We start from the raw sequence: 25,399 nt of genomic DNA on the forward strand, positions 1-25,399 counted from the left end.
AATTTGTCATCTCAGATTACAGGGAAATATAATCGAAGTAAAACAGGTTTCAGAAAGCAGAAAGAATTTTCCATTTCACGTTAACACTTTAGATTACATTCACTGTAAGTCTGACAGCTCCTCAATATATTTATGAACAAGCAAAGGAAGGTTGCAAACAGGCATGTAATGGCGTGGAAAAACATTGAACTCTGAGGCTATTTTAGAGTAACTTTGGGTATAATGGGAAACTGTGGAAAAAGTATAATTTACTTTAATGCACAACTCAAACTGCTTCCTGAGTAAGATATTTTTAAAAATGTTTCCTTGATGACCTTCAAGATTTAGATGAGAGAAATGCCTTCTTAAGTAAAGCTTGGTCTATAGTTGCTGACTGAGAACACCCTCTTTATTCTGATTTAGAACCAGTTCCCTCTCAATGACAGCATAGGATGCCTCTGGTTGATAAAAAATAAATAATTTAAAATAAAGGGAGGGAAATAAGGAATCATTTCTGTTTTTATTTATTTATACACTCCAACCTTCACACAGCTTGGCTCTTTCTCCCTGTTTCCACTCATTACGCTTACTTCCTGGCATCTTAGTAAAGGCAGAAGCTTTAATTTTCTAATGTAACTCTTTGCAAGAAATCAAATGTATGAACTTTCCTCATTGGGAATATCAGCATTAGTAAAAGACCAAAAAAATAAACGAATAAAGTGAATAAATAAATAATGTAAGGAGGGGACATGTGCTCCGGATATGACTAAGAGCATAGAAGAGTGAGGTGTTCTACACAGTGATCCAGAAGGATACTTGCTGTGAGTCATAGAAATAGATGGTGACAGACAGAAAGACAAAGGCAGATGTGTACAGAAGCTGCAGTGACGACGTAAATCTTGCCTTTCATGGTATAAAATGGCCCATACATGTAGTTGAGATTAAAACGAATGACATCACTTCCTTTGTTTTGGCTGTTGGCACGAATGCGCATTTGGAGATAGATCAGCAGTGCGGGCAGTAATCAGTCGTAGCCCTGCAGGCTACGAAGACAGATAGGGACCTCATCCAGTTCTGTGTGCTGGTCTGCAGGGAAGTGTGCTGCTGATTGCCAGCACTGAGGTGATGAAGTCATTTGTTTTAATCCCATATGCAGCTACAGTTTTTTTAGTCCTTAAAATTATCATCTTTATCCTAATCATTCTTTTTCTCCCCTTCTTTGCTACCTGTTAGCATTTCCTCTCGCTGTCTGGTCCTCTTTAGAGTTTCCGCTGTTGATAATCCATCAGAAACAGTGCAGTTCACAACTTGCAGAAAATTTGATGACAGATGAATTCTGATTAGATTTTTCTTTCCTCCCAACTTCCAGATTTTATCTGTGACAATCTGTGCTCAAGCTCCAAAAGAAGATTATTGTGTGTGTATATTTGCAAAATGGATAAAGCAATAAAAACTGAAAATGAGGAAAAGCGAAAAAAGTCAGATGAAGGTGATAGTTGGAACAATCGTATCAGGTGTTAGACGAACTGTGCATGGCACATCTGTTATAATAAAATTCCCAGAGTTGGTCCTTCAGTGAAAGAATATGAATGAATCAGTTTGAGTCTGGTTTCCACCACAAGCCTGAGAGCTGCTATACCCACCATTTTTATGATGAAATGGCTCTAATTGATTTGCATTTTTATTTATTTATTTTTTTGTTCTCTCTCACAGTGTTGTTTCAGCCAATGCACGTAGCTGTTTTCAAGAAAAATCTGAAAAATCCCCTGATAAGCCCTCTGTGCACTAATCAGAACACACAAAACTAGCAAGATCAAAAGTCAAATATCTAACGATGATATGGGGAATTTTAGACTTAAATATATCAGGTGATCAGAAACTTAATAAAGTATATTTGTGATCTACATGTTTACCACCAAGTTTGCTCTATGAACCTGGTGGCATATAATCTGTTGGTGCTTGTTACACTGCTCCTAATGATCACAAAATTCAACGAGATGCTGAACACAATTTATTCCCCTTTATGCAGCTAATCGTCTTTTTCCTGAGAGCCACCAGCTGAAACAGATAGGTGATTAAAAACATCAGCAAACAGCAGATCGCCCATGTTAATGTCAGCAAATGAACTGTGTTCTGTAACAACACTGTGACATTGTGAACTCTTGCTGGAGTCTAGTAGCGTAAAGGGACCAATTATAGCACAACTCCCTGCACCTCGCTCGGCTTGGATAGTGGAGCGCATTAACAGCAGTACTGTGATCATTATACCAAACCACAGAGGTATTGAGAGTTATGAACCTCTCCACATAGGTCTTGATTCACAGATTGATCTTTTTTTTTCTCAGTCTCTGGGAAGCTCAGCTGTGCACAAGGACCTCAGAGTTAAGTCATTCCTCTTTCATGCTGAAGAGTTCCAGGTGATGTGATGGTTTGGTGAAGACAGTTGTAATTATATATTTAATCCCACCCACACCCCATCAGAGGGACAGAGATTCTGGTAAGACAGTAAGGAGACTGCAAATGAGTCTGAAAAATAGGCTGATGGATCAGTGGAGGACGGTGATTTGTTATGTGGAGGAGACTTGCTTAAAGGTGGCAAATAAGCTTCACAGTTCTTAACTTGCAAGCTCGCTTTAATAATGAAACACATTGTTTGGGAGATGTATTCGTATCCTTGCAGCAAAGCATTCGTCTTTTTCTAACAGTGCAGTGTAACAAGTAAACAGATGGTAGCTTTATGTGTTTTGGCTCTCTTGCGCCAAGAATTGTGCTTTTAAATAAAGACAGGAGGGAGAAAAGAAAATAAGAAATGCATCAACAGACTATTTGGATCTTCTGAGAGTTTTGATCAAGAAAATACAGCTTTGTAAATATAAACTATACCTCTGTGCAGCAGTCATGAGCCGCCCCTCATTTCTTTATATGTTGCTTCCAAGGAACCAGACTTTGTTGTCATTTTAAAAAGTGGTCTAGAGCAATAGTTCTCCAAGCTTTCTGGAGGTCTTTCTTTTTATTTGGACACTGGCTGCTTTTTCTATCAATCACTCAAGCATAAAAACTACCTAACTCAAGAGATGGAGCAATGTTGTGTATACACATAACACACAACTTAATAAAGAACCAATTAAAATTTTTGTATTTAGGCACTTTGTTGCGAGCAGTCTGTTGTGAAAAAAAAGAGAGTTCCCATTTCTATTGTTGAAATTAACAAAAAATGAAAAGATAACACAATTTGAGAGGCATCTCAAATTAAAATCGTATGTTTGTGTCAACAAGATTCTTCCTGAAAGATATACGAGCTGATAACTTGTATATTTTGGTATAGTGTGCAGTTTGTCCTCAAACAGTTATGAACAAGAAATGTACCATCAGATGTTGATCCTCCATGCAACACCATGTAGATAGCTTAATATTTCATCATGACAATGATCTCAAACACACAGTGGAACACTGCTGGTCATTGATTGTGTGCACATAATAAATTACATAGCACATGCACACTCTTCTGTCACTGTATTTGAAGAGTTTGGAAACACTTTCTCTTTCTAGTCTTGGGCCAACATTGTAAATCAAATGCACCCTATGATGAAATTATTTTATATTAATCTGTCAGCATTACAATAAAATGGCTTTACGAAAAACATGAATGTCCTCGCATGAGAAAATAATAAAATAAAATAAATCACTGATGATGAGACCCGAGAGACCAAACGGCAGTTTCCAGTCTTTCTTATCCAGATCTGAAGGTGAGGCAACATGCATGTGTCACAACTTTTAAGATTCGGCTACTTGCAAACATTATACATTATTCGAAAATTTAAATTAAAGAGAGATTGTTTTAAAACAGAGGGGAAGAACTGAGATGCATTACAGAACACAGATGTAGGGACAGGACTTGCTGGCAAGCCCAAAGAGATGAGCTTGAAGAGAAGATCAGCAAGATTAAAATAAGGTAGATCTATTTTTTATTTGTAATTGTTTCAATGTGACACATGTAGTGCTTGGGTTTTTGTGCTGCCTTCTCTGCTACTGATACTAGGTCATAGAAACTGTGGGCCCCGCAATATGCAGTTGCTTGTAGATGCTTTCACCCTCTTTAAAAAAAAGACTTATTCTTTGGTAATAACTGCTTCAAATCACAAAATAAGTGCGTTTTGTGCAAACACGGCATTTGGGAATTGATACCGTGACTCTGGTTCAGTCACTCCCTCTGTGGTCCCATGCCAGTAAGCTATGAATTATGAGTATCTGTTTCTCTTTTATGCCTCTCCATATATGCTTAAGCATGATGTCGTGGCGTCTGTCTGCTTGCTTATTTATGTTGTCAACTGTGCAGTATGTGCACTGCTGTTAATGGTGATTTTTTTTTTCTTTTTACTTTTGACTACTGCAATAATGTGTTTTCATGCTGCTGATTGATGCTGGTGAAATATAATTTCTCACGTTGGGTATTTTGCCTCTGATAGTTTCGCAGTACATATTTCTCTTTGTGGTGGCGACCAGGCCTGCTGTCGAGGGTAAAGCATGACGGGCTCAGTTTTTAGCAATGCTGGCTCACAGCAAGAGGGTGCTGGATTCAAACTCAGGGAGGGCGTCTTGATTGATTATGGAGATGTTCCTAATAGTAAACTCCCTGAAGTCAATAACAATGACTCCATCAGATAATCCACTTTCAGCTTGTAGGTATTTTCATCGTCATTAGAAATGAGGACAATGATTGAACTTAGCTGTGGAGCTCAAGGTGCAGATGGGGAAACTGTCATAGGTAAACAGTATGTGGAGCTTTGAGCTCAACACACAGCGCTGTGGGATAGCTGTGTTTGGATGAGAGTGCAGGAGGTGTGCTTTCGAACTCTGATGTGTTGCGGTTGACTCGTCACCAAGTCCATGTTCTGTGAACATAAGGGTTCAACTTTCTGACCACTTTGTAAACAATGACTATATTTGTTAAAATCCCAAGTTTTAAACCCCTCCTCACTTAACTACACCGGCATACATCTTATCATGTTCCCTGTCAATCTGTTGGACACACCAAGGAGTCTAAATAACACCACCCTTTTGGCCTGGTAGGCCTTTAACTTCCTTACAACCAGACTGAGAACAAAACACTCTGCTTAACCTTGTAACTGATTAAGAGATTTCCTCACTTTAATGTATGGTTGTGTTACACAAAATCTCTGTATTGTTAATTTTAAAGAAATGGAAATGCTAAGATGGTGGATGTATTAGTGAGGTAAGCTGATTTTATCCTAATGTACTGAAACTTTCAGTAGCATGACGGCACTGTGTTTTGCTTTGTTCCTTAATCGTAATTTCTTTCTTCTTATTTGAATGCGTAGAAAAAAAAATCATCCATCCAACCATCTATTAATTCACCCATCCAACCTCCAACTGTTAAATCTACCAATTCATCGTCACAATAAACCTTTTGGTAAAAAATCTACAAATATACGAAGAGTAACATCCTCTAAGGTTTCTCTAAGTGTGTAAGTACAATGGGTTGTAGATATTAAGGTTAGATACAGGGTGAGGTTTGCATCATGACTGTATGCAGTGTAAATCTTCATGTGGGTCGGAATAATTGTGTCACGGGTGACTTTTTGGCTTTAAAAAAGGTTTTTCTATTTTGTGAACTTAGTCTCATCCTTCAGTCTCAGGAAAGATGGTAGCATGAACCGCTGTGACTCAGCTTGAGCAGTTTGGAGACAAAGTTAAAGACACAAGACTGAGATGGTTTGGACATGTACAAAAGAGGGCGAGTGGATATATGAAAGACATGCTGAAGGCGACCTCTAAAGAGAACAGCTGAAAAAAGAAGCTTTAAGTATTATAATATAATACTAATAATACCAATAATATAATATTGGTATATTTGCTCAAAACGTAGATCAATGGAGTGAAATCTTCTGTGTAGAGAGTACAAATGGTTACAGTAGTTACCAGCTTTCCTACTTCTACCCTGATGGCTTTCCTGGTTGAAATTCCACTTTTTGCATGTTTACTTTTTTCCTTTTTATTATATCATTATATAATAAATAAGTACATTTACTAAATTAAAAATGAAATAAGCACAAGTACATAAAATGGCTGGCTAATGTTGTACAGATCCACTGTTGTGTTGCCAAAGCAGCTCTGACCGATGAGCATGGGGACTTGACTTTTGGGAGTGTCTTGCTGGATCAGGATTTTCCAGGAGCATCAGCACCAGATGATGAAAGTTGGGGAATTTGGAGAATTAATGTAGCCGATCTGTTCTTGCACTGCAGTGGAGAGAGCCATTGCCATAGGAGTCTGCAAGATTGAGTCTTTCTATGTCAGAGTAGCATTTAGATGATGCCAGGATCCTAGATCTCCCTGCAAGACGCTGCATTGTAATGAAATACTCAGTGTTCTTCATGACACCAGTCAGTGGTTTTAATCATATGGCTGATCCGTAATTCTACCACCAAATAATTGTATGTTCAGTTTCCAGCTTCACACAAGACTTTCACATCTATACTGTGGAAGTTGGACAGAGTGGTATGTTAAAGTTGATTTTGTCTCACAGCCTGTATCATAACCAACTTCAGATGTGTGCTGAGACGGAACAATTTCAACATTCACACTGACAACCTTTATCTGTTGGAGTAAACATCTTTTCTTCCCCTGTCAGTATAAACCATTTTCGTTCCACGCCGCCACTGCAGTAATGTCAGTGGGGCTTAAATCTGCTTGTATAGCAGTTACGTGCACACACTGTTTTGACGATAGAAGCTAAACATGAACTTTAATTCAAAGATGCAGACTCTACCAAGTAAACATCCACAGGTCAAAGCAGGTTTCAGCTAACAGAGCAAGAAAGCGAAACTTCACATACACAAACACAGGTCAGAGATTCTGTCTCTGTAAAGTCTACTTTTCACACTGGAGCCAAACCTTAAATTTCCTCAGCCAAGATTTTATTTTCCTCATTTCTCTTCTCGTCTGACTCACAAGATAAAGTATTTAAAAATGTGCAAAACACACAGAACTGTTTTTTTCTTAAATCTGATTAATTTCAAAGGATCTATTTCAAGTTTCTCCATTCTCACACAATAAACTGAAGGCCTCCGTCTTGTGACAGATGATTTAGTTAACGATTTCGATCTAAATGGAAAGACTGCTTCAGGATAGCCCGTGTCTCCCAAACTTTCTCCGGATTCCAATTTGTTAAATCTAAAAACAGCATGTTATATGTTTCCTTTCCATTTGTGGCCTCACATGTGAAATAGCCTCTGAAAGGCAGGATTAAAGTGTCCAGCCTGATGGTGTATGAGCCGATTTTAATTACTGAAATGTGAGCCCTCGTTCTGGGTTTGGGGTTTGGGGCTGTCACAAACAAGCGTGACACACACTTTCAGATGATTCATTTTCATATTGAACGCAGACGGTACAGAACATAAACGCACATTTACACACGCACACAGCTGTTGCTGTGGTTTCTCCCAGAAAGGGAAGATGATCCATTGTCACGCAATCTGGCTTCTTCTTCAGTATAACGTTACAGCTGTGTTTTCTCTAACATAGAAGAAATACAGGAGGGCACACTGATGGTGCATTAGTTTTGTGACGCTGCAAAGTCAGAGCAAAAAATTAGGCCTGATGTGTACATGACTAGTGTGAATGTTCTTCTTTTAGCGGTTTGAGCCTATGGGAGTGTGTACACCTGTGTAAAATTAAACATTATGTAAGAGTTTGTGTGGATAAGGTTGTGTATAAAAGTGCCTGCGTTAATGTGGGCTCTTGTGTGCAGATACAACAGGCCAGATGTCAAACAGAAACAGGTACCTGACTCATGGCTGCAGAATCCAGACAGTGGAAAAGAATGACAATGAGAAGCTAAAAATCCCTCATATCACCTCCTCTGTGTAACTTTTGTACTTAAGGTACAACACCAGAAACGTCAGCACTTCAAAATATCCTTTTAGGCCCCAGCATATTGGTAAAATACCTTGTTCTAAGAAAAACAACAAAGTACAGGATTTAAGGGAAGGGGAGCAATCTCTAGCAGAGTTTTACTCACCATCACTGCACACACGGTGATTGATTTATAAATAATAAACCAGACAACCAGTGCTTTGGGTTTTTTTTTTTCAAAGCTACTTCGCTGTTCTGCTTTATTTCATGTTATTTCTCTAACTATTTGTTTAGAGAAAGAAAATACATGTTTACAGCAAGAAATTAAAGAACGTAGACATGATAGCAAAATATATGATATATTATATATTTCTTGTTTTTGCAAGTGCACGAACAAACTTTGGAAAACGCAGTCTGACAGTGAACTCGGGATTCACATTACTGTCATCATCAGTAATCTGGAGAAACTGTTGGAGAAGCGGCACTTTGTCACTGAGAGGCAGCAGCAGTCAAACAGTGGCACCTTTCTGGTGTTTACCACTTTTCAGAGTGCCAAGTTCACAGTAAAGCAATTGTTACACCAGAAAAAAATAATTTTAAGATAAGTTGCTGTAAATTCTGCATTAACTCACTCACCTGGATGCCAGTAATCTACAATAAACACTGTTAAGAGTAACTTTACTTTGAAAACCTCTTTTGGAGAAAAAAAATTCTGCTGTAATTGAATTTACTTGTAAGTGCGATGACATAAATTTAGTGACATAAGATAAATTGTTGTAACTGGAATTCCCAGTATTTTCATGTAATTTGTATTTACAGTAAAGTTGCTGTATTTTTGATTTACAGTAGTTTGGTAAAGTTGAGCAACTTTTTGTAGAATTGCACGGGACTATTATGCTTGACATTTTTGTTCTAGCGATAGGATGATGTAACATCCACTGATGCAAGCCGCCACTTTGATGTTGTTTTAACTACTCATGCACTTCTCCCTTTTAGTAGCCTGATGCATTGTGCTGCTGTCACTGCAGATAGGTTGAAAATACGACTGCATGATTGTGTTGGTTTTTTACCACCATTTTATTGATACAGAACATACAGAGAAATAATGACATACAGAGGCTAAGAGGTTCACAGATTATACAGAGGGAAATGTTGCAACAATATAAAAATGAGACTTTCTCAAAAAAAAAACCTAAAAGAAAAAACCTCTTTGCCTCCCATTTTGACCTCTTCTACAGCAGCGTTGAAGTGGAGGTTTTGTCTGAGTGACGACCTTCTTCAGGAGAATGCTGCAGCAGGTACTCGTGTCCAAACTGCTGGTATTAATGGTACACAGTGATAAGGCAGGTATATTGGGTCCCTTAATCTGAAAGTAATCCTTCATTTCTGGTTTCACAACTGGTCAGCAAGTAATTGTCAAACGTTTGCATGAAGGATTTACTTTGAAGGCGAATGTTCTCTGTTTCCTTTTCACAATTCCACAAGTAGTTGGCGAGCGCAGGCAAGCTGGCGTCTTCCATACAAACTACAGGTAACCATGGCAACCTGCTAGCAACCAGAGCCATCACGAGGAGGTTTTTCGGTGCAACACTGTATACCTCTTTGTGACCAGTTTCACCTAGCACTACCAGCAACCTCCTGTAATCACTTATAAACTAGTTAGGAAATTTCCCTGAAACCAGCAAAATGTGCTTATATCAAAAGTAACAACAGTATTACTTATTCTGCCAGACGCTCTGCCACAGCCTGACCTGGGTTTAATCTTTATTATCGCATTAGCTGTATTTAACAGGTTTAATAAAATAAGTAGAAAGTACTCTTTTACTTTTTTTGTGAGAAGGTTGTAATTTTTAAGGACTTCTTTGCTAATGTAGCCAACTTGCAGCTGTCTGTTTCACAGATTTATGAGCGAAAAGGAGCTAATTGAAGGCAAGTCAAATAGTTGTTGAAATACACGGCTTGGCTTAAATCGCATCCAAAGGAATTTTCCTGGGACCTTAAGAAGTGTTGAATGCAGCTGGAAAAACTCTGCTCCTGTGATGTTTTAGTAGTACCAAACCAACAGAAGCAGATTTCCTCCATCACGAGCTTTATACTGCGAGAGTTAATTTAAGAGAGGATGTGTGGGTCTGTGCTTCCTCTGCTCTCATTAACAGATGATTGCACTCTGGCTTTTTCTTGGAGATTGGCCTTGATGAGCATTTGTGGGAAAAGTCTAATGGACCTTTAGAGGAGGAAAGAAAAAAAAATCCCACAACTACTGTTGGAGGCAAGCCAGCTATAATGCTACATATGTAGTACAGTATATAGGAAACGCTAATTGCACATGTAGATTGCTGCCGTGCGCTGTTGTAATTAGACAGATGGTTCAGACTGCAGCTCGATGATTCGATGTTTCTAGAGGGCCTAACTCCGGTTCCTGCTGAACTGAGCCAGTGCTTGTTAACATCTAACTGTTATCAGCTCAGTAGGCACAGGAGATTGAGCCCAGGCACCCGCACCACCCTGCTTTCACCACAAGGGGAAGCAAACAACAGGTATACAGGTAGGGAAACATAAAAACAGACAGATAAAATAAAAAAAAAAGAGGCTTTAAAAAGTCGATTTAAAGCAAAACCTCCTGAAGATTACAGAAAAGTATTTCCTCGTGTGTATGTCTTATGTTATATCTTGCCATGTATTATTTGAAACTTGTGCCTCTACATCACTAAAAAGGCAGTGGTGTGTCTGTAAGAGGGCATAGGGTGCCATGACTGCCCCCCACCAATGCCACAGAAGTAGAGTACTAATCTTACAAAGCCCAACATCATTGGATGAAAGGACGAATAGGACCAGTACAAGTGTACTGAGTACATTTAGTCTAGTACAGGTTTAACATGCGTGCACTTAATTGAAGTATTTCACTGTTATTCTGTTTTCGTTTTTTTCCACTATATTTGGTACCCTTTATTTTAAAGCTTTATTATTTTGCAGATAAGTTACATTCTCATAGATTATGTTATCAAGGTATATAAGTATTTAAAAGCTTATTATTTAAGTATTTAACAGCTTGAACATTAAAGATACATATAAACTTAAACGGGTGAATAATACATTATGACTTTTCCCATTATAAATTCAATTTTCAATATCAATTTTATTTGGACTTCTCCGATACCAGCACTGACGTTAAGCTTCTAAATCTATTGTTCAAAAGTACACTGTACATTAAAAGACATTAACATATTAAAATACGTCAGATTGAAGACATATTTTATTATTCTTAACGACATTAACAACATTGTTCGAATTCCCGTAGCTCTTTTTTTAAACCATGTGGCGATTGGGTGAGCAAGAACGATAGAGATAGCTGCTGTAAACACAGGATAACCCCTATGAGAGTGCCGTGATGCTTCTACAGTGTTCGGCGCTGAGAAACATTTAAAAACCATCTCAAATCTCCAGATTTAAACAAAGAACAGTGTTAGTAGCACTGTGTAATCAACATACAAGTTCACAGAAGTGTTACTTGAAACATGAATACACACATGCACGGACACACAGAGATACACACAAAATCAGTACCTTGCTTTCATGACCACCCAGACAGTAAATGAGCCCAGGGTTCACAATTACGCCGCTACTTGTTTTCCCGATGGGACATTTCCTGTACTTCCTTCCTGTATGAGTAAGACTTACCCGTCCCTCCCTCCTGCCTACGTCTAACCCATCTTTCTTTTTTCATAAGCCTTATCTTTGTCCTCTCAGAGAGCGCACAAAAGACTGCTGCATAACATACATAACAGATGGTATAATGTAGACAGCAAGAGAAGAAGGGAAGTGCACTGCAGAAACCCTTTGAGTCGCTCCATCTGACAAACTGTAAAAGAGAAGCTTGTTATTTTCATGTTAATGGTTTGGTAGGAAATCACTGTGCTCTCTGCTACAGCAGGTCAGTTACACAACCAATACAGGATGTGCCTCATGCACCCTCAAGCACTCTCAGCAGTGAAAGCAGGACGTTAAACGCCCAAAATCAATTATATATTGAATTATACATCATATAATGCTAGCAGAACATAATTTTTAATAAAAAAAACAACCAACCAAACAAACCCTTGATTACTTGTTGATATCTTACATCTGTTACGGCAGAGGGAGCAAAGAGCCGGAAAGGTTTGAGAGGAGCGGAACTTAGCCACTGTGAACACAGGACTTCACTGAACTGTTCACGGAGCGAGCTAAGTCCTTCACCTCCACCAAACTAATGCTGAAGCTGTCTGGAGGACACTGCATCTACATTTTGTAATGCAGGGCCCGAGCAAGAATACACATGGATCACTTTTTAAGGGAAACGTTTAACATTTCTGGAGCTCTGAATATGACTTTAAGATCTAGATAGTGAATGCTAAGCTCTGGCAAGCAGCTGTTTAGCTTAGCAGCTAGCCTTGCTTTGTCCAAAGACAAATTCTCATAACTTTGTAACTGACACATACAAATGAACACGTGAAAAACAGCAAAGTATAAAAAACTTATTGTTCAATAATTTATTAAATTAGTTAGGGGCCAAATGTTAGCCTGGGCCATATATACCATTGACCACAAAACGTTTTTTTCTCTTGCACTTTAATAAGCTTTATAGGCGCTCTTATGTTGGTTTTTACCTCTAAAATGAACCAGACTAACCATGCTTTCACCTTAGCTAACTGTGCTAACCCTAACCACAACCTACGCTTTGGGAGAATAGGTAGCAAACTGTTCTTTTCGATGACAAACTGAAAAAAAGGCCCGAATCACAAATATCCACTGAGATTATCTCAAATTTAGCACTAAATGTGGTTTAGAACATTTTTGTATGAATTACTTTACACAGTTTAACAGCATCTTAGCAAATGGGACCTTTAAAACATAAGATTAATTCATTTTTTTCGATCCGAGAGGATGCGTCAAAGTATTTAGAGCAGCGGGCTGTGCTAACGTTGATGTTGCCGAGCAGCTGTCGGGCGTAGAAGACGTGGGTTTCAGCTGTAGCTGGTTGGAAATCCCTGGCAATGTGATTTACATTACATCACAACCAAATCACTCTGCCAGGAATCCCTCCAGCAAAACCAACCATTCAGTATCCTGTTTGTGAAGACAGAAGCTGAGGAGGAAGACGGTACAATTAAAAAAAAAAAAAGATGTAAGTCATGGTGGATAAGAGAAGGTTGCAGGTGAGGCCAGAGAGAAAAAGGAAAAAAGGGCACAGACTGCAGGTGTCTATCTGAGTACACATCAGCACGGCAGAGTAGATTTACCCCTTCATCACTATGTCATTATGGGACACACACTTTTAAATGGTAACACATGCACACCCACATGTCATGCTTGTGTTGGGTGGTGTGTGTGTGTGTGGGGGGGGGGGTGGGTCAATAGTTTTCTTTCACTGACGCACCTGGACAAACAGATCTGCATTTTAAATCTATAGGCTCCGGGTTATTGTAGGAACTCTCACAGGTGGGTCACGGAGTGTGTGCGAGTGTGTTTGGAGTTGAGCAGGACTGTGCTGATTATATTGCTATGCTCTCACATACAGCAATCACGCAAGCCTACAGAATAGCCACATTATGCTTCTGGCATACATTGCATGTTACAAATTATAAACACTGGATTTCTGTTAGGTTTGGAGTATGCAGGATGAAAACAGCAAGCCCTCCAGAGTGAAGAAAAGGACTTGGCTTTGATTAGGGCTAGCTACACGACTATGAAAAGACTGGAAACAAACAGCAGGAACACAACACGCTATAAAAGTGACAGGCATACAGCTCGTATACAGGCATACGAACACAGAGTAATTATTTTTCCATAAAACATAGTCAATTCCAAAATAAAACAGTATCTGCTCATTTGCCACACCAGACGAGATGTTTCACCCATGAAAGTATTTTGAAACTTGTCATTTCCATTTCTATGACAATGGTTTAGTTATTGTAGCCCTTGTGAATCGTTGAAGCTTGTCTCTCTGTGATTGAAACATCCCAGATAAGGTGTCTGTCAACATGCTGACGTTTTAAACCATCATTATTCTCCTTTAATGACATTATTACTTTACCATAAATACTTTTTACACGAGCACTAAGTAGTCATTCTACATTGTTATATACTTTGTATCTTTATTATCTCATTACTCAGTACTTTGGGGACAGACCACACCCATAAGAAAAATCCATAATATGTGTTGTGCAACTTTGCCTTTAGGTTCTCTCTTACAATGCGATCGTTTGCTTTTGACTGACAAGATTGTCTCTATTGTCAAGATTGATCTGTCTCTACAAATGTCTTGCAACATATGCAATTAGGCAACTTTTCTCTGAAACATGAAAAACTTTCCTGGTGGCCTGTATTCTTGATTAAGTATTAAAATTAAAATAAGAGACTTTTCTCCAGGTACCGGAGAACATGAGAAGGCAGAAAATGTGACCTGACTACTGGGAAAACTGCTTCCTGATTTTGCATCCAAGAAACAGGAGTAAATGGGGCGCATGTGGCTGGCTTTTCCAAATATTTATCTCAACACAGTGTTTGATAGAAGAGGAAATATGAATAACCAACCCAGAGTAAACAACAGCCTTCCTGTCTGTTCGACACTGATATTCTCAGTTAAATGTTTCTGCGCCTGCTAGCCATAACTTCTGGAACTGTTAATACAAACGTGTTAAAAAAATGAGTTTTCTTTTAAAATGTGTAGAGCCCGGATGTGTGTGAACGCAGCTATAACACACCAGAATGAGCACATTGACCTACAAGTTCGAAAAATCTTTTAAGTGCTAAAGCTGGTGCAATCAATATTTCTATATTTTCAGTGGATTAAAATACAATAGTTGCTCAATGTGACAATGTTTTACAACAATTTGTATCAACTAATTGTGTGCGATTGCACAGCTTCATGGAGTGGTTTTGTGTTTTTCAGAGCCATCAATTTTCAGCCAAAAGTTAAATGAATACATGAAAAATACCAAAAAATGGGTCTAAAAACTCCTGTATACCAATTTAATCACTAGCAGTTACTATTTTCCATGCAACACACAGGCTCCATGGTGTCAAAGTCAAAACCCCTGTTTCAGTTCTAGGAGGAGACACAAACTCGACCTCGGGGGGGTCACAAGCCTGGATAAATGGGAGCGTTGTATCAGGAAGGGCATCTGTGCCAAATCAAAACATGTGGATGCATCTGTTGTGGTGACCCCTTGGGAAATAAGAGGACAGCATTTAGCTGCCTCAGCAGTTGATGGCGACCAAAACAGAGCTAACAGGGGCTGCTTGGCAAATAATTGCTAAGGCTGCATGGACGACCAAAGGTGACCAGAGATCATAAAGCGGGAATCCAGTGACTTCAAGTGACTACACGAAGCTGGTGGACATTGAAGACGTGAACCTGAGATTACAGTGAATAAGGTGACCTGGTAGTAAACACATTAGAGGGTTACCTAGGCAACCGGCACATGAAATGTCCGCAAGCGACCAGCTTAACAGCTTTTCACTGAGGTGATAATACGTCACCGCTGTCCTAAAGCTTTTTTTCTAGTTGTTTAATTGCTTTATGTTTGTGCTAATAGTTGTCTTATTTTGGGTCTCTACTCTGTCCCAAATGTTTGCGTCTCCTGTTGTGTTTGTCTGGATTCACAGCTCGCTGACAGTAACAGCCCCGAGCTAGTCTGTTCCTAGGCTCAGCTTTGACAGTCAGTCGCGGTAACTCGATAGCTCGGTGCTGTCTGCCTTTCTCCATCCACATTTCCATCTCCCTCACACGCTCTCCAGCTGTCAGACACCAGCCTATAGATGTATATATCCAGACAGTGAGGTGCACTCATGCAGAGCCGCTGAATTAATGATGGCAGGAGTGACAAACCCACACATAGGGGCTGTTAGACGAGACCCTATGTGAGGGTTTTATCAGATTTTGTTTGGGAGCACCAAATTAGCAGAAACTGACACTGCTAAAGTTAGACACAGGATGTGGAGCATAAAAAAAAGAAGGAAAGATTAAAATTAACCCTGATTTGTACTTCAAAGGGGTTCATCACATGTCTCCAAGGATAAACTCACATGACAACATGGAAACAGAGTCTAACATTTCAACCAGCATAAAACTTGTTCACTCCTTGCCCGTGGCTGCCCCTGGGCTATGGGTGTTTGACAGCTAAATGAGCAACAATTGGCCTGGCCGAGCTCCAGTCCGCCTGAGCTACTCAATAACAGTCAGAGGAACGTAGATGACTAATGCCCTCCACTCAGACTTCACACTCCTTTTTTTTTGTTCTTTCCCATTTTCCACACTTCAATCTTTCACAACTGAGCAACTGGCAAACGCTGCTCATTGCAACATGTTTGACTGTTTGTTTCTAAATGAAAATCACAGAAGATGTGACGATAAATGAATGAGGTTAACAGTCACGTGCAGGTCTTCACTGTATGTATGTAATACTGAGAGGTGCTCCTGATTTTTGACCAATCAAGAGTGGAAATGGTGTCACGGATTGAAGGAAGACATCTCGTGACAATTAAAATCACTTTTTGAGCCGCTGCACTAAACGTTTTTCTTTCCACTTAGAGTGCTCATAATAGCACGCTGCTTGCAGCCAGGCTCGAAGCTCATCTGCTGAGCTGCCTTTGCAGAACATAAGTACTGAAGCGCTATATCCACGAGTGCCGGCATGTTCTTTAGAATGACAGGAATAAAGTTTGCAGAAAATTGCTTTTTCTCACCCTCCTTTTATCTGGTGGAAAAGTATGCTTGAAAAACAGAGTGCTGCTATGGCTATGCTGACAGCGCATCAATTTCCTGGCTGCCACCTCAATCTGGGGATGCATTAACCAAACACTCAACACATAGATGGACCTCATATATGGGAGCCCTCGCTGACTGCTCAACAATTTCTGCTCCTCTCACCTTACCTTCGTTCTCTGGAGAGCTACTAGCCAGAGCCGTTCCTCTTGTGATTACCCCGTGATTTTAACAGCCTCAGCTGTGCTGTATTTTGGCTAGACACGTTTTTTCTGGGAGCAGGCCAAGGGCACACATGATTGGTTGGGGTCTGTCTGAGGCTTGTGCATGGTTGATTTATCCCAGTTTGACCTGAAGCGTTCAGTATCCCACACCAAAGAAAAAAATAACAGCACCTGCCGGACACTTAGATCATCAGTTTCTGGCACTTTAGTCATAATGTTCAAAGGTTCAAAGTCATTCACTTGTCAACATCTTAAGGTGGCTTAATTCCAGTGCCACAAGTGCCCATGTGGACAAAGTGGGCACTGCGTTTTTTGCAAATCTGTAGGAGGGGTTTCCTGAGCCTGCAGTGCAGTTGGCTTTATGCTCGTGATGGCGCGAAGAGAGGCGGGCAGGGAGAGGGATAGAGTGGCAGAACAGAAAGGGAGGCTGAGACAGAAAAGAAAGAAAAGAGGAAAGTCAGACTGAGGAGACATGACGTGTGTGTAGACAGCAAAAACTTTAACAAGACTAAATAGCTTCAGAGATTGAGGGGTTTAACTTCAGATGTCCTTTAGCTGCCTTTTCACAGCAGATTTGTGCTGTTGGACTTGTGATACTCAGAGCCAGGAGCCCACACACAGCACAGAGTGTGTTTTTTTTTTTTTTTTTTTTTTTTTTTTTAAATAACCTAAAGTAGTGTTGTTTGGAGCGATATTTATGTATTATATATAGAGAAGGTCAGATTGAACTCTGGGTTTAAAGGCTCTCTTATATGACATTCAGTGGTTCCACTTTATGTTTGCTTGACATTTTCATATGAATAGCCTAAAGCTATTTTCAATAATCTACCTATTTCTTTTAGCCAATCACTCCACCCTTTATGGGCTACTTTTATCTGTCTTTGTCAAAGCAACAACTTTGTGGCAATTATAGAACTCAGTAGAATAAAATACCTAGACATTTCCTTTGATCTTTTATGTTTTGCAGGCGGGGAAAAAGTTTTTCTTCCCTGTGCTTATTAGTAGTAATTTAGCTCAAAAGATGAGAGAAACCAGGACATAATTATTTTATAATTGAATGCATGTTCAACAGCTCCTCTGGTAGTCATCTGAAGACTTTCACGTTCGAATATAACCTGAATATGTTTTTTTCACATAGAAGTCTGAATTGTCGACACACGTGTAAAAAATAAAAATAAAAAAATAAAAAATTGAGAAAACAAAATCTGCAAAATAAGGATAATTACAAGTCATAAGATGGTTTACATTTGCCTGTAAAATAAATCAACACAAAATAATTAGGTTGAGGTTTGGCCACAGCAGCCAAATCACTTCTGCAGAAATGCCGTGCCCACTAAATCTCTTACAGACCAACGTCGCAGAAAATCCGGAGGCTAAGAAGCCTTTAAAGAGTGCTTAACTTTATTTACCTCCCAAGATGCCAGCAGAGCAGTGCAAGGTTTTGGAGCCCTCTGTGGACTTCAGGCCTCAGAGGGACCTCCAAGTTACCAAATTACTGCTCTGGGCACTTGGAACTAAACAGACCCTTTAACTTGTGAAGACCTGCGATACTGCAGAATAAAGCATGTACAGGAATACTTAAAGGTGCAGAGGCAGCAGTATTGATTTGATCTGTGTTTATTTTTGAATGAATGATGAATGCATCCTTAAATAATTAAATTACAATCTATATACATTATCAAATTTCTCTGGCTGTTTAGAAGCTGATAATTTGTAGACTGACAATGACTGAGATTTTTTCCTTTCTCTTTTTCCTTCTTGTCATCTTCTTTTTTTATTAATGTTTTTATTCCTTTCTATTAATTTTCACATGAGTGCAATCTGATGAAGGACTTCAAAGTCCGTCAGCGACGTTACTTGATTCTGGTTACTATTAAACTTGAAAAGGACCAAAACGTTTGTTTTACTTTTTTAGATTTTTACATCCATAATTTAGTTTATAGTTTTAACCATTTGAACAAAACAATACGTTTTAATTAATAAACGATGCCAGATGCTTAATTGCTGTGAGGTGAAGCTATGTTCAGGCCCATCTTCGCGAACTAGAACTTAAACATGTTGTTAGGCATCGTCGGCAGTTGTGTGTTCGCTCTGTTACGACGTGTTAATTGATGAGAAGATTAAAACCTCTCGAAAGCTCTGACCTTAAAACAATCCTGACAGAAATCCACGCTGCCAAATACAAAATGAATTCTTCAGAGGGTGATGTCTGCAGTCAACCTGCAGCAAACCTGCAGTTCGCTTTGAAGAAACCTCACAAGACCATCCTCGAGCCAAGCAGCAGCATCAATCATAGTTTCCCACACATAAATGAAGGTATAGGGAGTTTATGGGCCTTGGAAAAATGCAATAAAAGAGGCTTTCTGTGAATGCAGCCATCTGTGGAACTTTTAAAAGAACTTCCTGTAAACAAGACTGAGGAGAACAAATCCCCTCACGCTCTTCCAACGCTGCTCGCATTAGCCTTTCATCTTTGTTTTCCTCCATTTTTTTCCTTGCTATTCTACACTTTCAGTCTCCGATCTCTGACTTCCAACTTTCTTTCTGTCTGCCACTTCATCCAGTCTGTGTCAAAACAGCTCTGTAGTCTCCCTCCCTCCCCTTCTTCTAAAGCACCCTGTCGAGCTTCTTTTTCCTCACATATGTTAAATCCTGGATGATCTTTTAGCTTTATAACAGCATGTTCCCAAATTTGGGGAATTTATTATAGATAAATACTAAAATATAAATACTAAATACTAAAAAAAACTGCTTCATTCGAGGGTGTTTTCCAGGCTTCCACTGTGCACGTGAAATATCAGACCAATAAATTTCAATCAGCGAGGCCTGGACACTGTCACAGCGCACTCTGCTCTGATGTGTGTTTTATTCGATCCGGTGCTGATGTAAAGCAGTTTTATGGCACTGCTGCAGTTTGAGCGTTTTCCTGTAATTTTCTCTGCTTCTTGCAAATTAAAATATCATCAAATTGTTTTTGTGTGCTGCTGCTGCAGCAGGCGTTTTTGGATGTTTAAAAGTATCTGTTTTAATAAGTTTCAGCTGCAATTATGAGGCAGATACATCACCGCTGGTGTAAAAACAAGTAAAAAGTACACTTCATACTTTTAGAAATAAGCATGTGTGAAATATTATGCAAATTAAAAGCGAAATGACTCCAAAAACAGCTGCAGATGCTTAAATTACTGACTTATTTCGTATTTTCATGTCAACAGCAGTTTGTCACGGTGACATGCTACTGCTCTAAGCAGCGCTTTGTTCAGTGCTCCCGCTTTTTTTCTTTTTTCTTAATGAGAAGTTAAACTAACTCTGGACAATTTCAACACCTCCCTCTGACACAGGCTGAGGCAGGTGTTTTTCTTTTTTTCTTCGCTTTTTTTTCTTCTCCAGTCAGAGTTTGATATGTTTTGCCGTAGTTTTCTGGACAATATCAGTTAGATTTTACTGCTCGCTGAGGAAACCCAGACAGACTGGTAAAGCCACTCAAGTACGCAGTGAGTTGCGGTGTGTGTGTGTGTGTGTGTGTGTGTGTGTGTGTGTGTGTGTGTGTGTGTGTGTGTGTGTGTGTGTGTAACTGCAAAGTGATGTAAGGTGGAAAAGCCCGGCTACTTCCTCCGTCTGTGCCAACTTTTAACGTATGGAGAGAAGGAAGGAAGAGAGACTGAGAAGAGCGAGGGAGAAAAAGAAAAGAGTGAAGAAGAGCCACGTGGCCTGAGCTTTATGTTCTCTTTGTTATACGTCCGTCACCACATTCAGAGTGATTCAGATCACCTTTGAAAAAACTTGTTGACTCGTTATCAGTTATACAGTTAAACATGAAACAGTCAAAACAGCGAAAGAAATCCCAACGAAAAGCGATTTGTAGCTTTGGAGCAATGAGTTGAGTTGGTGAGGAGAGCTGAGGCAGGCTGAAGAAATGATGAATTGAGGATCCATTTATATTTATATTTGTAAACATATGGAAACTTCACCCCAAAAAAAGCCTCAATGTAAACAAATATGTTTAGCAGCTTATAAAAGGGAAAACAGCTGAATAGCCGGCCATTTACACACAAGTGTAAGCGAGTGAGTAATATTAACCTTCTAATCTTCAACCAGCAGAACGGGCCTCGCTTTTACGCTTACTCGCGTTCATTCCTTCACCTTAACTTTAACCCCTCATCTGAATCTGTACAATGTGCAAATTATCCTAATAAAATAAAAAACTAAAAAACGTTTATGAGATTTAAATTTACAGTTTTGTACTATTCTTGTAACACATTTTATAAGTTTGCCGCCTCACTAATCCTTCTACCGCTCCGTCTCTTTTTATCACTTTCCTCACAGACAGTCCTGACCTGACCTTTCTGAAGAAATTAGCAACCACAAGACAAAATAACTAAATAATTCTTTGAACATGCACTTGTTTAAAGGGATTCCCAGGAAATAAAGAAACAAATAAGGCAATCAATAAATGCATTTTCCAATTTTAAAACCTTGGTTTTAAAACTTTTATAACTGAGCATCTGTCACATATGGCAGTCTTGCAAGTGCTGCAATTCCTCTGTGGATGTTGTTTTTTTTTGTTTTGTTTTTTTAAAGTAATGCATGTTCCCTGCTCCCTCACCTCTTCCATTTTCACCTTTGTATGCGCTGCCACATACAAACTTCACTCAGCTCCAAAACTTTAGAGAAGCAAGCAAGATTTGTTCTCATACTCACACACATCTTTGAGAGGAGACAGATAAAAGCGAGCCCCTGAAGCCTCGACACGCTCAGAGCGAAGAGATCCAAAAGTCAGAGAGCTCAGAGAGCGCGGCACAAAGTCAACACAGGTCACAGCAGCGCGCGTACTTGTTGCTCACAAAAGCCTCCGAGCTCAAGTCCGAGCTCAAACTGTGCTCCAAGCGGTTGCTTTGCTCCACCTCCTTAAAACTCCTCTTTAAGTTGAAGGGTGTGGACTGACTCAGAGCTATGACTACAGAGAGTCCACATCATTCACACAAGTTTGCCTCTTCAAAACCACACCCAGCAAGAGAGAGAGAGAGGGAAGGAGAGAGAGGGAGGGAGAGAGGGAGTCACCCAGCAGAAAGGGAAACACTGAAGTTTTCCTTAAATAACAACAGAGGAGGAGTGAGGAAACTTCTGGTTTCAGGGTCACCCATAGCCTTTAAATAACCAGGCAGTAGGATCTGTTATGAAAAGTAAATTATGACACAGAGCAGCGATCATTTCAGGATGTTTATGTTATTCTGGAGAAGCTCTGTGCTTTTTAAGATGGCGGTAGGCGTACGGTGGGCCCTGACGTTAAACTTTAGATTAACTAGATAAAAGAGACTCGTGTGTGTGTGTGTGTGTGTGTGTTCGGGCCTCCCTACGCTCCCCCCTGTGAGTGTGCATCCGGCTGCTTAGCGTGTACATTTGCAAACACGTGCATAAGTTCATGTGTGTTTGAGTAGGCACGGCTGCAGCCTATAGTTAAGGCCTGCCTGTGCCTTCTTGTTGATGGCTAACAGCTGCCACCGCTTTCCTGTCTGAGTGGGTATACAATCCATGCTATGATGTAGTAATCATACAGTATGCCTACATCTGTTTGGCATTAACCAAACACGTGTGATCCCAGAGAAATTCTTCTGCCCCTCCGTTTATTTGATCTCACTTTATTATAACAGAAGGCCCGTTGGTGGCTCCTTTCATCCAAAGGCTTTTTACAGCGCCGTGAATAGTGAGGGTGGCGCGTCAGGAATCAAGCTCCTGTGTGTCGCGACGTCTGTGCCACGTTCTGCCTTTTGTCTCACATCGCAGTCAGTTTCACAGCGTACCTGAAATAAACAGTGCTGTCAACAAGCGCTACGCATTTACCTTTTTAGGACAGGGCATTCGCGTTTACGCAAAAGACCACAGCTGAACATGTTTCCCAGTGCCTTAAAACTTCTCTCCCCTCTCTGTGTTTAATTTCCATTTGTCGATGAATAGAATTTTTTGGCGCTCTAGCTCACATTTACGGCAACAGGACAGTGCATGTGGGATCCATTTAAAACAAAACACAGTTCTCATGTCGCTATTTGCACCAGTGTGTTTTTAATCATTTTAGGACAACGCAGAGCTCTATGACCTACACAATATCAGGATTTGACTACACGCTGACAGCACTAGCAAGTCGGCTCAGTTCATTGTTGGTTTTGTTCTTTTCTTTTTTATTTTGTGGGATTTGTTGACACTGAGAGATTCATATTCAATTCAGTCTTTTGTTTTAGTAACTGAGACATTTCTCCAACTCTAAAATCTCACTACGCCAAATGTTCTTTTGTTGGCTGCAAAGGCGAACACAAAAGGCTTTGTGCGCTCCCGGCAGTGGATTTCGTTTAATTTTCATGAACACAAGGAAATGCTTCAAATTAGCACACGAAAGGAGCATACGCTGAAATTCTAAACACTTCAAGACTGATTTTGAACAAATAAACAAAGACTAGATGTGGGTTGTTGTCTTTTCATGTTTTCGTCTTTTATGGTACATTGTAGCCCAAAACTCAATTCAGTTTTATTTATATAGCGCCAAATCAATATTGTAAGGTAAAAACCCTGCAATAATAGAGAGAAAACCCCAACAATCAGACAAGCCCCTTGGAGCAAGCACTTGGTGAGTGGGAAGGAAAAACTCACTTTTAACAGGAAGAAATCTCCAGCAGAGCCAGGCTCAGGGATTGGCAGCCACTGGTTGGGCGTGATGGGAAGAAGACAGGATAACAGGATTGATAACCCAGATGGCTCTTTCAGCTCTGATGGTACACAAGCTGGAAAGAGTGCTTTCCCACCAATGGAACAAGACCAGAATACAACAAGCTAGCAGCCAATTAAATTCAATTTGTGCAGACTGATGTTGGCAATTTGTCTGCATTTAAAAATATTTGTAAACCTTTAAGAGTGACCGCAGTCAGTCTAAGTCAGACTACAGTTATTTGCAGAAAGGTTGCCTGCTATCAGGCAACAGTCTGTAACACCCTAAAGCTCTGAGCAACTATTTAGCCATCACAATTTACAACGTGTTGCAGAATATAAAAAACATCCAATACAATCACCAGGCAGCCACCATTTTTTTTTATCTAATGCAAGTTTGCTCAGGATGGTGGTGGTACATTTTTAAAATTTATTAAATAAAATATCAGTATTTGGTGTCCCTGTATTGATAAGATATTGAGATACTTTGCTGTATCCCTCCTCAGTACAGCCCATAGTGTTGGGTGTGCTCAGATCCATTGTGAAAAACGTCATGAGTCAATAACTTGTTATTTACTTTGTCAGACGTAGCGTTGACATGGTGAACTGGAGTCTCACTCAATCCCAGCATGGAAAATGCTGCTATTATCCTTTTTTGTTTTTAAATGAATTACATCTACAAGTGCAATCAAAAGAAATTCTCTAAAATGTATTGTCTGTACTGGAAAAAGAAAAACGGAGCAAATGAGGAAGACTCAAGGCCGGTGACTTGTTAGCTACAATGTGAAAACAACTCCAAAAACTTTGTAAAAGTTTTCTTTCCTTTTTGCTGAAGTCATCAATGTTCACAAATCAGCCGTTTCAGAAATAATTGTTCATGAAAATGTTCATTGAAATCAGAGGTGATGTTTGGACAGTAGCCAAGCAGGGCAATGTTTGTCCATCAGTTTCTATTTATGGCCAAATATTATGTTGCTAGGTAACAGACAGCTCTATCAGAGTTATCAAATTAGCATTAGCAGCTCAGTGAGCGGCAGAAACGTATATGTCTGATGTCATCTGTTCTCTTCTGCAGCCTCAAAGAGAAACACAAAGAAATGTTCCAGGGGAAGATGCAGAAGCTACTGCTGGAACTGACTAACATCAGTGACACAAAAACCACACAAACGCCAGTAAATGGTGTTTATTTGTCTGGCCATTGTAATTTACTGTGACTAAATGGATGCTGAAATATTGACAAATCCTTTCCAAGGATCCATAAAACGAGCTATCTCACAAAGGAGTGCTCTAGACACAAACTATAAAAAGTCTTAATGTCTGGCAGGTTGCCCGAACAGCAAGTGAAAACAAAGGCCTCCTACGCACGGACTATCAGTGACAAGAGAAAGACGGCCAGACAGGCAATCCCACCAGGAACACTTTCACCTGAGCCGCAGACAAAAGCAGCTGCTGGGAGAAAAGCGCGTGAGTGGAGCAGAGAGATTTATTTCTTCTTTCATTTTCATTCAACACGTACTCACAGTTTTACTGGGTTGCATCTTTTTCTGCAGTTTTGCCTTACAAATGTAGTGTTTTAAGAAAGTTGCAAACACTGTATACTCTCCCCCCCCCCCCCCTCTCTTGTGTGTGTATGTGTGTGTGCGCTCATGTTTCCCTGTACATGTATGAATGAGTCATCCCAGGGTGACCCCACCCTATGTGGGCGGTTGATTTGGCGGGCTGGGAGTATTTGGCCTCCGTCAGTCTGCCTGTCCGAGAACTGCTCATAACTGGGCTCTTTGTTTCAAATGTCACTCCTCTCAAAGGAAGGGAAGGCATCCACTCGCGCTCTTTTTTTTTTGTTGTTTTGTACTGCCCGACCCACATAATATTACTGCCTGGAACT

The sequence above is a fragment of the Perissodus microlepis genome, chromosome 18, assembly GCF_051167445.1.
Source record: "Perissodus microlepis isolate ML-2025 ecotype Zambia chromosome 18, ASM5116744v1, whole genome shotgun sequence".
In the NCBI taxonomy this organism is placed as follows: domain Eukaryota; kingdom Metazoa; phylum Chordata; class Actinopteri; order Cichliformes; family Cichlidae; genus Perissodus; species Perissodus microlepis.